We start from the raw sequence: 12,665 nt of genomic DNA, 5'->3' as shown, positions 1-12,665 counted from the left end.
GTGTGTGTGTGAATACTGTGTTTGCGCTTGGCACACAAAGTGGCCTCCACCATCCTCTCTGGCTACTGTGCTGCATTTGCAGTATTTTAAATTTTTTGCATCTCAAGGGAAAATGTTTGCTTGGGTGAGTGTCCCTTAGTTGGTGGCAGGGCAGGGTCTGGGAGGTGGGTAAGTGAGAGAGATTATGCTTGCTGGCTGGGGGAGGGGTTGCACTTGGTTTGACGCGCAAAGATCTGAGTAGTGGCCTCTGCCTCCCTCCCCACTTCCCTTACCAGCAGAGAGACCACCATTGCTATCTTGTGGATAATATTAATTATTCTACTACCTGTGTATGTGTGTATTTATTTTTAATGTTGTTTTAGGCTTTATTAGATGTGCAGCAGCCAAGGCCAGCACCTTATAGGTGTTTTTGTTAAAAAAAAAACTGAAAAGTAATTGTAGTGATTACTTTTGAGAAAAAACCAAGTAATCAGTTACTTTCAGAGCAATTGTAATTGTAACTGTAATTACTACTTTTTGGGCCATGTAATTGTAACTGTAATTTATTACTTTTTAAAAGTAATCTTCCAAGCTCTGGGTTCAACACCTGTACAATTTCTCCTGACTCAAATTACAACAAGAAATAGAACTGGGTGTCATCAGTATATAGATGACATCTCACTCCAAATCCTCACTATATCCAAGATATCAGTCTAGTTGCTTATGTAGACATTAAGACAGCAGTCCAACGTAGAGTTTTACTCACATTCATTTCAAAATGTTTAAGTTCACTTACAGCACAATCCTCCACATGGTTTGTCAGAAGTAAGTCCCACCACGTTCAATAAGACAAACTCTTCAGTAAGTCTATTTAGGATGATATCTGAAACTATTTAGGATTACATTCATTGTACATGTTGCAATTAAAGTTTGTTCTTGTCTTACTAGCTCATTGAAGCAATTCTAAGTTTTGAGTTTTGTTTCTCATTTTACATTTTTACATTAATATTTGTTGGTTGGTGACTGCACATTTTTCTTTTCCATTATCCCCCCCCCCAACGGGAAGGAATTAACTACACAAGTTCCAGGTCTTTTTGGGGGTGGGGTGAGCGAATGAGGAAGGTTTGGATACTGTTGTTCCTTGTCTTTCCTGCAGAAAAGCCTTTTATAATGCTTTAACTTGCGTAGAGAACTGCTGGCAGAGCTGCAGAACTTTCTTCCACTGCACTGGGGAAACCTCTGCCTATAGACCTCTCTCTCTTTCAGCCCAGAGGTCCGCAGAGATAAGCCAATAGGCTTTCAGCTGCCCTCTCAGGCAGCATAGGACTGCTCCCTTAAAGGCTGAAACTGATGATGTTACAAGAAACCAATTAGGACTTCACATAAAAATGAACATTCCTGCTTGATTCTGCGAGCAGAATTGGAGGGGAAAAAGAGCTGTCCCCCTAATTGCAACTGATCCCAGGTATAAAGAGGTAGTAGACAAATGATGGGCTGAACTAGGGCCACATTTTTAAGAATTATGACTGCAAAGGAGTGAAGTGCAGGATGCTAACCTTAACTTCAACCTTGGGTGAGCTGAATCTTTCTCAGTCCAAGGGGCATGACAGGGCATAGCCTCAAAGCTAAAAGGCAGGCCAAAGAGGCCAACAGGAGTGTGGCCAAGGCTTACAGAGCCCATGGCCACATACTCCAAGATGCAGGCACTGGTATACGTGTGGATTCCAGGTGGTCCTCATCTTGCCTCTCTTGCCATAATGCTTCCAGACACAGCACTGCGGGAGGAAGCAGAATTCTGTTCACATACAGATCCCTTGTAAGCTATGCTGGCCAATGAAATAAGCCCTTTCCTGGCTCATTGGCTACTATGAATATGGAGTTTCTTTTGCCTGCCTCCACAGGAATTAATGGAGGAATTAGTTCCTTTGAAGGTTTGTAGGGTGCAAGTTCAAAGGGTGTGGTCTTAAGGCCATCTCTCACAGATAACATGCAGAGGTGAGCTTGTCCCTCCTTCCCCATCCTCAGAGGTCTGGGGACAGCACAAAGACCCTGTCAGGGCTAGTACTACGTCAATATCCGCTTGTTTTTCTGGCCAAAGAGCTTTTGCTCCTGGCCAGCCAAATTAAAGACAACCTGATCCCTTTGAGTGGTAGATCAAACACCAAACTGCTCCTCCCCTGCCCCCCCCTGGTGTTTTGGTGCTCTTGGGGACCCATAACATTTTTGGTTGAACTGCTTGCTGTTACTCTGCTATCCTATGCTAAAGCCAGCACTTTGAATTGGGTTAATCATTCTGTGTATTATTATTATTTTAAGATGTTTAGATTGTAAGCCATGTTGAACATTTCGTTTAATAGAAGGTACGATGATAATACTTGTAATAAATTTGCCTGTTTATGTTACATAAAAGCTTAAACACTATTCAAGAATGGGGGTAGCATAGTTGCTGAGAAACTGAGCTACAAATACGGAAGTGGAGTCAGGCAAGGCACTCTCAGCATGCATGCACATACAAACACCCCTCTCTCAAATATGGGAGATGATAATATTACATGATTACTGTAAGGACTGCACCTAGCTAATAATGTGAACTGGTTTGAACATTTGGAAGCACTATACAAATATTAAGTGGTGTTGCCATCACCCCCACCGCCTTGGTTTCCATCCGCCCAACTGAGTAAATTTGTGGACAAAAGCTGTCTAAATCAGTATTAAGAAAAATCACTTGTAAATTAAAGAAATTAGTGGTGAATTTTTGAATAAACAGATTTAAATTGGTCCTGACATCATTCTTATACCCCTGTGAGGAGCCTTTATTTCCTATTGATTTAAAATAACCTTTTGAAACAGCACTTAACTCCCTACTAAGGAACCAGATAACATTTGCATTTTGGGCCATCCCAGTAAAGATTTCATGCATAATGACATCCAACATTTTAGCTTCAAAAATAAAGATTCATTTTTATAATGTGTAAACAAACTTTTGTTCATACTTTGCATAGGAGAACAGCAATGGATATTTCTTAAACTTGAAATTTACTTGTTTTCTTCAAGTAATATTTGTCAAAAATGCAAACAATGGAAGAAGAAATTGGATCAATAATGATGAAAAACAGAAATCAGACCTACGAAATAAACTTAGAGTGACAATTCAAGAGTCACAATGCAATAAAAAGTAACACGAAAAACATATATGCCAAAATTATTTAATCTTTGTTAGTTGGGGTTGCAATTGGACATGATCTATCCCCATATCTCCAAAGTAGATAACAGTCAGTGAAGATTTAGTTATTTAGAAAAAAAATCTAAATAGCTTAATCAGAAACAAACAATTCTCTTAGCAGTGTACATAAAACAATTATCAATAATACACAGATCAAATCAGCAAATATTAAAAATGTATACATAAATAATCCATATATATCTGGATAGACTTGCTGATTTTTTTAAGCAGGTGTCAGAACCAGTTTACTGAGGGTACTTGCCTAATGTGAATATGCAAGGAGTTCCAAAGCATAGGTATTGCTACACTGAAATTTTGAAATATTGACACTTAACAGATGTGGAACAAGCATTGTATGATACCTGTAAAAGTGTTTCACAGATGGAAGTGGTTGTGTAGGCACATATGGAGCAAGGTGATCTGTCAAGTAAGCTAGTCCTAAGCTGTTAAGAGCTTTTTATACTACTAGTAAAACCTGGAATTTGGCCAGTAACAAATTGGTAGCCAGTGCAATCTTTGAGTAGAGATGTAATACGCTGGTAGAATCTCATTCCTGTCAGAATTCTTTAATGACTACAGTTTCTGGACCAACCACAAGGGAAGCCTAGAGATTTGAAGGCCCAGAATAAAAAAAATGATTTTTAAATCCCCCCCCCAAAAAGCTTTGTTTTGTTTTGTTATTTCCAAAAAAATTGAGGCAGGAGAAACTGTTCCCTCCCTGAAAGTTTCCAGTTTTTTTTTCCTGGGCCTTCACATCTCTAGGGAAGCCCCATATAAAGTGCATTACAACACCTGGACTACTGTGCTTAAGCTTTACAGGTTCAGGAATGGATGCAAATATCATACCAGACAAAACTAGAAAATTGTGTTCCTAGCCATTGAGGGCACTAGGACCTGCACTGACAAAGTTGGATCCAGGACCACCTGTTCCTTCAGAGATGGAGCATCCCTGTTCATGGCAGGCAAATGGCCAACTTATTGGACACAGGATTCCATGAACACAGGAATTGCCGTCATTCCAGCTCAGTCTATTTTCCCTCATTTAGCCCACTACTCATTTAGCACACCACTGCATCCAAACACTGGTCCAGGATCTATATGGCCTCTCCTGATTCACATGTTACGGAGAAAAAGAGCTGAGTGTCATCAGCATGTTTATGGCACTTTGCCCTAAATCTCCTAATGACCACACCTAGTGGCTTCATAAAGATATTAAATATCATTGGGGATAAAATAGTATCCTGCAGCACTCCATAGCATAATTGCAGGGGAGTGAAAAGCATTATTCCATTGTTTCTCAATGGACTTGGCACTGTAAGTAGGACTCTTAACAACTGTAATGCAATGCCCCCAATAACTCATCTCACAGAGTCGGTTCAGGAAAGTACCATGGCCAATAGTATCAAAAGCCACCAAGATAGAGAAGGAACACTCCATCCCATTCTCAATAAAAAGTATCCATCAGGGTGGCAAAGACTGATTTGGTCTCATGGCCAGCCCTGAACCCAGATTGGAATGGATCTAGATAGTCCATATCTTCCACCAGTGGCTACAGTTGCCTCGCCACAACCCTGTCCACCATCCTCCCTAAAAAAGGGTTATTTGCAACTGGTTGGTAGTTAGCCTTTTCCACATCATCAGGCCTGCATAAACTAAAAGTGATCACAGTTGTGGCATTGGACACTTCAGTTGGAACTGCAATAACTGTTGAGTCAAAATCTTCACAAAATCAAGCAACTTTATCCTTAAAATTCACAGCTAGTTGCTCTCAGCGGGTTCCTGAGGGCTCCAGAGGTCTTCCCCGCCCCCCAGTAGAAGTCAGCAGCCTCTGGATTACCCAAATATTTTCCTCCAGCCAGCAGCTTGTGGATACAATGCAGGCAGGAAAGCACGTCTTCTTTGCCACCTGTACTACTAAATGGTGTGCATGAACCAAGATATATTGATAGAGATGATTTGACCTTTGGCTTTTTCTAGCCAGGCAGTAAAAAGATAACAGAAAATATTGTTCTATAATATAGTTGCTTACTCCTCTGGGAAAATCCCAATATTACTACAGCAGGGTCCCCACAGACTGATTATGCTGCAATAGTATTTATAGCGTCAAACCCTGAAGTAAAAATGTTGAACTGAACATGACCACCACATATCAACAAAACTTCTGATTCTTTGGGCATACCTTCCAGAAAATTTCACATCTCTGACTGGAACATTTTTCCACTGTAGTGAGGCTAAGAATTGGGTAGAACTTTAAATGCCGCTGGCATTTTCATATTAATTTCATAAACACTTAGCGAAACTCTTGTCTCACTGCTGTTTTTCTAAGATGCATCCGAGGCACACTTCCCAGCATGATTTCATCCTCCAGAAGAGGCATAAATTCTACAATAGCTTCTATAGTAATAAGATACGTTTCTATGTTCTGAGAGGTTTATATGCACAACAGTTTAAAGTCAGTTGATGAAAGTATAAGCTCAATAAGAATATGATTACTATTAGTTACTTCAAAGATATACAGAGGCCATTTGGAATTACAAAAATAAGGTAGAAGGCCATTTTTTTCCTTCTAGGAAAGAAAACCAGATTCTCTATTGCAGTGATCCCCAACACACACACCCAACCAGGCCACTTGAAAACTGCTGGTGGTCTTGGCAGATCGCTTAATGATCTTTCTGTCTGTTGTAGCATTTGTAATGTGCTGTGCTTGGTGCTGTATGATTTTTCCTGTTTTGTTTAATTGCTGCTTTTGTTTCTTATATTGTATTTTATTGCATTATAATTTACATTACATAACATTCAGATTGTAATACAGTAAACTGCAATATAAGAAACAAAAGAAGCAATAAAATGCAATTAAAATGAACACAAATATTTAATGTGGACCCCCTGAATGAAGCTTATGGACCACAGTTTGGGAACTTCTGCTCTATTGAATAGTATGAAGATATTTTTATATGTGGATAAATTTACTAGAAGGGAAGTAATGGGTTTTGGACCAGCTGATTGTGAATCACACAAGGACAAGCTGTGAAATCCATTGGTTTAGTTCTTACCAGTGTGCATTTCAGTAGCTTTGTAAAACTAAGTGATGCACAAATCTTGCCAAGTCCTAGCTTTATGAATCTGACCTAGACAGCTTGTTTGAAATAAATACACAGATGAATAGGTTCTTAAATATTTATAGTTGTGCCCTGTGTTAAATGAAAAGACCATGTTTAATGTTGATGCAATAAAAATTAATTAGTTGTAAGTCAGGTTTTGCTTCAGTTGTAATTAGTTTTGTGCATAATTATTATGTCTAATAGCAATCTGAGATCTGCAAGCATTTTGATCTTATTCCAAGTTTTTTAAAAAACGCCTCTGTTAGATTTATATCATCAGTGGCTGTAATAAAATCTTATTAGTCAACCATATGTGAGAGATGACATGAGAGATTTGGATTCTGGGACCACGGGCTATGCTTCCTGGAAAATGGACTGCTGGCAAGTGATGGGTTGCATCTCACACAGACTGGGAAGAATGTGTTTGGCCACAGCATGGAGAAGTTCATCAGGAGGGCTTTAAACTAAATCCTAAGGGGGAGGGAGACGTAAACTTGGTGGTAACGACTGATGAAGGCTTGTGCACAGGAATGGAGCAGAGAGATCGGCTGTAATAGGGACCAGTAACAGTCCTCATAAAAATGTAGTAAGGAGCCAAGCCACAAATCACATGGTCTTAAATGTCTGTATACTAATGCGCAGAGCATGAGAAACAAGCAGGACAAACTTGAACTCTTAATACAGGAGGGTAATTATGACTTGATAGGTATAACTGCAACTTGGTGGGATGACTCCCATGATTGGAATACAGTAACTGAAGGATATAACTTGTTCAAAAAGAACAGAAGGAATAAAAAGGGAGGTGGAGTCACACTATATGTTAAAAATATATATCCCTGCACAGAAATACAGGAAGATGAGCTTGGTAGCTCCACCAAGAGTATCTGGATTAAAATTAATGGGGCAAGGAGTAAAAGGAATGTGGTGCTTGGAGTCCACTACCGACCACCCAATCAAGGAGAAGACGAGAATGTAACTTTTGAAAAGCAAATTGCCAATGTTTCAAGGAGTCATGATGTAGTAGTAAGTGGGGCTTCAATTATCCCAATATCTGTTGGGAGACAAATTCTGCCAAATACGGCCCCTCCAAGAAATGTCTGACTTGTGTTGGAAATAACTTTCTCCTACAGAAAGTGGAGGAAGCAACCCGAGGATCAGCTATCCTGGACTTGATTCTAACCAATAGAGATGATTTGGTGGATGAAATGGCAGTTATAGGAACTCTGGGGGAAAGTGACCACACCATACTTGAATTCTTGATTTTAACAGAAGCAAAAGCTGAGAGTAGCCATATGCGCACCCTGGACTTCAGGAAAGCTGATTTTAATAAACTCAGAACAATTATAAGTACGGTTCCATGGCAAGCCACCCTAATGAGAAAAGGAGTCCAAGATGGGTGGGAGTTTCTAAAAAAGGAAATTCTAAAAGTGCAATGGCAGGCAATTCCAACAAGGAAAAAAGGGGGGAGACAACAGAAGAAGCCAATGTGGCTTCACAAAAAGCTTAGAGCTGACTTGAAAACAAAAAAGGACACATACAGGAAGTGGAAAGAAGGCCAGGATACAAAGGAAGAGTACAGGCAGGTAACATGGAATTGCAGGGATGGTGTCAGGAAGGCTAACGCTGAGAATGAGCTGAGGTTAGCAAGAGATGCTAAAAGCAACAAAAAAGCTTTCTTCAGACAGAGAATAGAAATGGTGACACAGCTGCTCAATGAGGATGGCAAAATGACAACAGATGACAAGAAAAGTGCTCAATTCCTACTTTGGCTCAGTCTTCTCCCAAAAAAGGGTCTATGACCCTCCTGGGAAACATGAAGTAGAAGGGGCAGGATTGGAGCTTCAGATTGATAGACAAATGGTCAAAGAATACCTAATCACTTCGAATGAGTTCAAATCAGCAGGGCCCAATAAACTGCATCCTAGAGTATTGAAGGAACTGGCTGAAGAACTCTCAGAACCTCTGTCTATTATCTTTGCAAAATCATGGAGGACTGGTGAAAGATGACTGGAGGAGAGCTAATGTTGTCCCTGTCTTCAAAAAGGGCAAAAAGGAGGAACTGGGAATCTACAGACCAGTCAGCTTAACATCAATCCCTGGAAAAACTCTGGAGCAGGTTATAAAGCAGTCAGTCTGTAAGCACCTTGAAAACAATGCATTGATTACTATGACCCAACATGGATGTATGAAGAACAAATCCTGCCAAACTAATCTCATCTCATTTTTTGATCGGGTAACCTCCCTCATAGACTGTGGGAATGCTGTGGACATAATATACCTCGACTTCAGCAAAACTTTTGACAAAGTGCCCCTATTCTGATTAGCAAGCTAGCTAAATGTGGGCTGGATGGAACAACTATCAGGTGGATCCACACTTAGCTCCAGAATCGTACTCAAAGAGTGCTTATCAATGGTTCCTTCTCAAACTGGGCGGAAGTAACGAGTGGGGTACCATAGGGCTTGGTCTTGGGCCCAGCGCTCTTCATGTTTTTTATTAACGACTTGGATGAGGAAATGGAGAGCATGCTTATCAAATTTGCAGATGGTACAAAATTGGGGGGCACAGCTAATACCGTGGAAGACAGAAACAAAATTCAAAGGGACCTTGATAGGCTGGAGCATTGGGCTGAAAACAACAGAAAGAAATTCATCAGGGATAAATGTGAAGTTCTACACCTAGGAAAAAGAAACCAAATGCACAGTTATAAGATGGGGGATACTTGGCTCAGCAGTATGACATGTGAGAAGGATCTTGGAACTGCCGTTGATCACAAGCTGAATATGAGCCAACAGTGCAATGTGGCTGCAAAAAAGGCAAATGCTATATTAGGTGCATTAACAGAAGTATAGTTTCCAAATTGCATGAAGTATTGGTTCCCCTCTATTCAGCACTGGTTAGGCCTCATCTTGAGTACTGTGTCCAGTTCTAGTCTCCGCACTTCAAGAAGGATGCCGACAAACTGGGATGATCAGGGGACAAGGATGATCAGGGGACTGGAAACCAAGCCCTATGAGGAGAGACTGAAAGAACTGGGCATGTTTAGCCTGGAGAAGAGAAGACTGAGGGGAGATGTCATAGCACTGTTCAAGTACTTGAAAGGTTGTCACTTAGAGGAGGGCCGGGATCTCTTCTTGATCGTCCCAGAGTGCAGGACAGAGAATCATGAGCTCAAGTTGCAGCAAGCCAGATTTTGACTGAACATCAGGAAAAACTTCCTAACTGTTAGAGCCATACAACAATGGAACTCATTACCTAGGGAGGTAGTGGGCTCTCCAACACTGGAGGCGTTGAAGAGGCAGCTGGACAGCCATCTGTTCTGAATGCTTTGATTTGGATTCCTGCATTGAGGAGGGGGTTGGACTTGATGGTCTTATAGGCCCCTTGCAACTCTACTATTCTATGATTCCATGATATTACAGACCCTGTAATTTTTAAGTGGCAGAAACAACATTTATACTGAGAGAGAGATTTTGTAGTGGACATATTTTCCTTAATTAGAAAAGAATTAATCAGACAATGCTCAAATTTCTTTTTTCATTTTCTTTTTTAGAAGAAAGGGTTGAATGTGTCTTTCCTAATGTACCTACTACAGGAGGCAAAAGGGGTATCCAAAAAACAAACCCAGAACACTGTCACACACACTTTGGCATTTTAAAAAATAATTTCTTGACTGAATAGTTCATGCAGCTTTTAAGATTATAAAACAGGCCTTAAATGAAGTTCACACAAGTATTTCTATGAAACTTGCAAATAGATGCCCCCAAGACACAAGAGTTTTGTGGAGTGTTTTGGGTGGTGTTTTTTTCCCTTTTGCAAGATTTGAAACTTCAGATACTGAATTTCCTTACGTATGTTTATAAATGGGCAAACATCTCATCCATCCATATTACTGCCGACACTAAAACTGCTTCCTCACCATGTGATCATACACTGTTGTGATATGAATCCACAACAGAGCCAGTTGCAAGGGTCTATCCAGCAACCCATTGGGTAGAAGGATCTATACTCATAACCTTACGTAGTTCTGGTATTTATATGAATACAGAGTATGGAATTTTGCTCCAGGGAGGTAGTTGCCATGCAGGTATATATGAATGGGACTAAATCTTTTTATTTAAGAAATTTATATCCCACCTTTCAACCTTAATTATTCTACTTAGTAATAAAGTATCCACTCGGCAGGTTTTTAAACTGTTGATGTAAATTGTTTTTATTTGCTCTGTTTGTTATTAATGAAATTGTTACTTTAAATTATTTTTATTCTGTTCCCTGCTCAGAAATTGATATAATGAAGGGGAGAATAAATATATATTTTTTAAAAAATAAAATCTTAAACCTGTAAAATATTGCACATTTTGGTATTTTCTCAAGCAAAGCATGATGCACACATGGGTGAACCTTCCTCTACTACATTTTAACAGCAATGCCACAATATTTCTGTAAAAAAAGCCACACCCTATTAAATCATTTAAGTTGACATCAGATGTTCACATTTCTCTCAGAACCATTGTTTCTGAGAACCATTGTTTCTGATTGCAAGACGCAATCAGCAAATTATTGATGGAATTATCATACTGAGAACATCTTGTGTTACATTCTGAATAATAAGAGGAGAGTACATTTTTAATATGAAAATTTATTCTAGATTAAATTTACGCAGTTTTCAAAGGGGGTGGCCATTTATGCAGCTGTTTTAGTTGCATTATATGCTACAACATGCTCACAGACTGATGAGCGGTCTAATGAAATAATTATAGACACCTGGGTTTTGTCAGCCTGCAATAGCATAACATTGGTAGCTAATGAAATGGAAAATATCAGTATTTAGGCAAGCCTGTGCATATTTCTGACTAAGCTTGCAATCTTTTCTATACTTACCTGGAGTAAGCCCCAATGAACTTTATGTTGAATCTATTTCTGGTAAATATGTGTAAGGTTATGCTGTAAATAATATAAAAGGGAAAGTATGGCCCCGTTGATGCCTGAGCAATTTGATTTTTTTTAAAAGTTACCAGAGTGGTCACTTTTGCATTGTCAGAAATGCATCACCAAGACACAGATTTGCATATGCTAATTTATATGTATATATGGAAATTTAGAAATAATTACTATAATTTAAATAGAAATATAATACATCTTGCCATAATGGAGAAGACTGAGCAGGTGACCAATGTGACTGCTCAGTCACATTCCATATACTATTGATGGGCAGCTTTAAGGCCCCTGACCTCCCTTCTTCTGGCTCCACATCTTTAAAACAGTTGGACCCTTTAAACAGAGAACTGTCCTCTGTAAAGTAGGACACATACTTGAGCTTCTGCAGAAAGTCAGTATAAAATAGTCTGGTTTAGTGATTGTCATTTTTTGAATACTGGAACCTTTAAGCTCCTATTCAGAATAGTTTTAAAGTACAGGATGTCATTTTAAGAGTTAGAAGATTTCAAAATATGGTTAAAGAAACAGACCAGATGCTTTTACCCATTTGCTTACCGCACTCATTTGGGCTGGGGGGACCATTGCATTCCATATTCCTGCCTAGCTAAGTATAGCTGAAAGAAAGCGAGACCCCTGGTGGCTTTTGTTACGTGACAGAGTAGCAAATGTGAGGGATGCTCAACTGCCCTTGTCCATTAAGATTTGCAGTTGTGGAAGATGGTTCGGCTCCACACTCTGTGCCTGAAATTGCAGGCACAGGCTTCATTGTTCATATGCTTTGCACCACCTGTTTCCTGTTAGGGTTAGTTATACCAGTGCTTATAGCTCTTTGCTAGCTTTCTTACTTCCCAACAGAATTCATCCACACACAAGTCTGAACAGCAAAGACAAGCTGTGTAGTATGTTCTGTGGCTGTCCCACATCTCATGTAATTCCTTCTCAAAGAAGACTCTAACTTTCCGTAACCAAAAACTTTTGGCTTGGGCTTGCTTTAGCCACCAGAATTAAGCAGGTATGGGATCATCCTTAAAAATGGTTTTTCATATGATATTGTCTATTCTAGAGGGTTGATATTTTGAGTTTGGTGTGTTTATGTTGTGGTTCTTGTGTGTGGAGTTTGTTACTTATCTATATCCTTATTCGCAGGGCAATAAGTTGCTATAATCTTGAAGAAATAAGTGAGCCAGTTTCTACAATTGTGTTTTAATATTCTGGGCAGTATAGCTACAGAAGCATATGGAAAATGAGAGAATGCATTTAAAATAAGCATCATTTATGTGAGCTCTGTTCTGAAAGCAGAAGCTTCATACTTCAGATGTAATACACTTTATAAAAGTTTATTAATAGCTTGGGTTTTGTCAGCAGGAAGCATATTTTATCCTAGGTAGTTGGACAAATTGGCGGCTAAATGATGGATCTTCTAAGC

At 39.5% G+C, this 12,665-nt stretch overlaps 1 protein-coding gene across 6 annotated transcripts in view; it reads left to right on the top strand.

The window, feature by feature from the left end:
• The window catches only part of TENM3 (teneurin transmembrane protein 3), a 711,055-nt gene that overhangs the window by 43,208 nt on the left and 655,182 nt on the right, over positions 1-12,665 (top strand). For 3 of the 6 annotated variants that reach the window (XM_061585255.1, XM_061585252.1, XM_061585248.1), the window contains exon 1: positions 12,027-12,251. The exons of 1 other annotated variant lie outside the window; for it this stretch is intronic. The gene's annotated coding sequence lies outside the window, so the exon portion shown is untranslated. Of the gene's footprint in view, positions 1-11,202; positions 11,225-12,026; positions 12,252-12,665 lie in introns of those variants that run through there. 2 more of the 6 variants (XM_061585250.1, XM_061585253.1) reach the window with 2 other exon arrangements.

The sequence above is a fragment of the Rhineura floridana genome, chromosome 9, assembly GCF_030035675.1.
Source record: "Rhineura floridana isolate rRhiFlo1 chromosome 9, rRhiFlo1.hap2, whole genome shotgun sequence".
Classification (NCBI taxonomy): Eukaryota; Metazoa; Chordata; class Lepidosauria; order Squamata; family Rhineuridae; genus Rhineura; species Rhineura floridana.
This window is presented reverse-complemented; position numbering and strand designations above follow the sequence as displayed.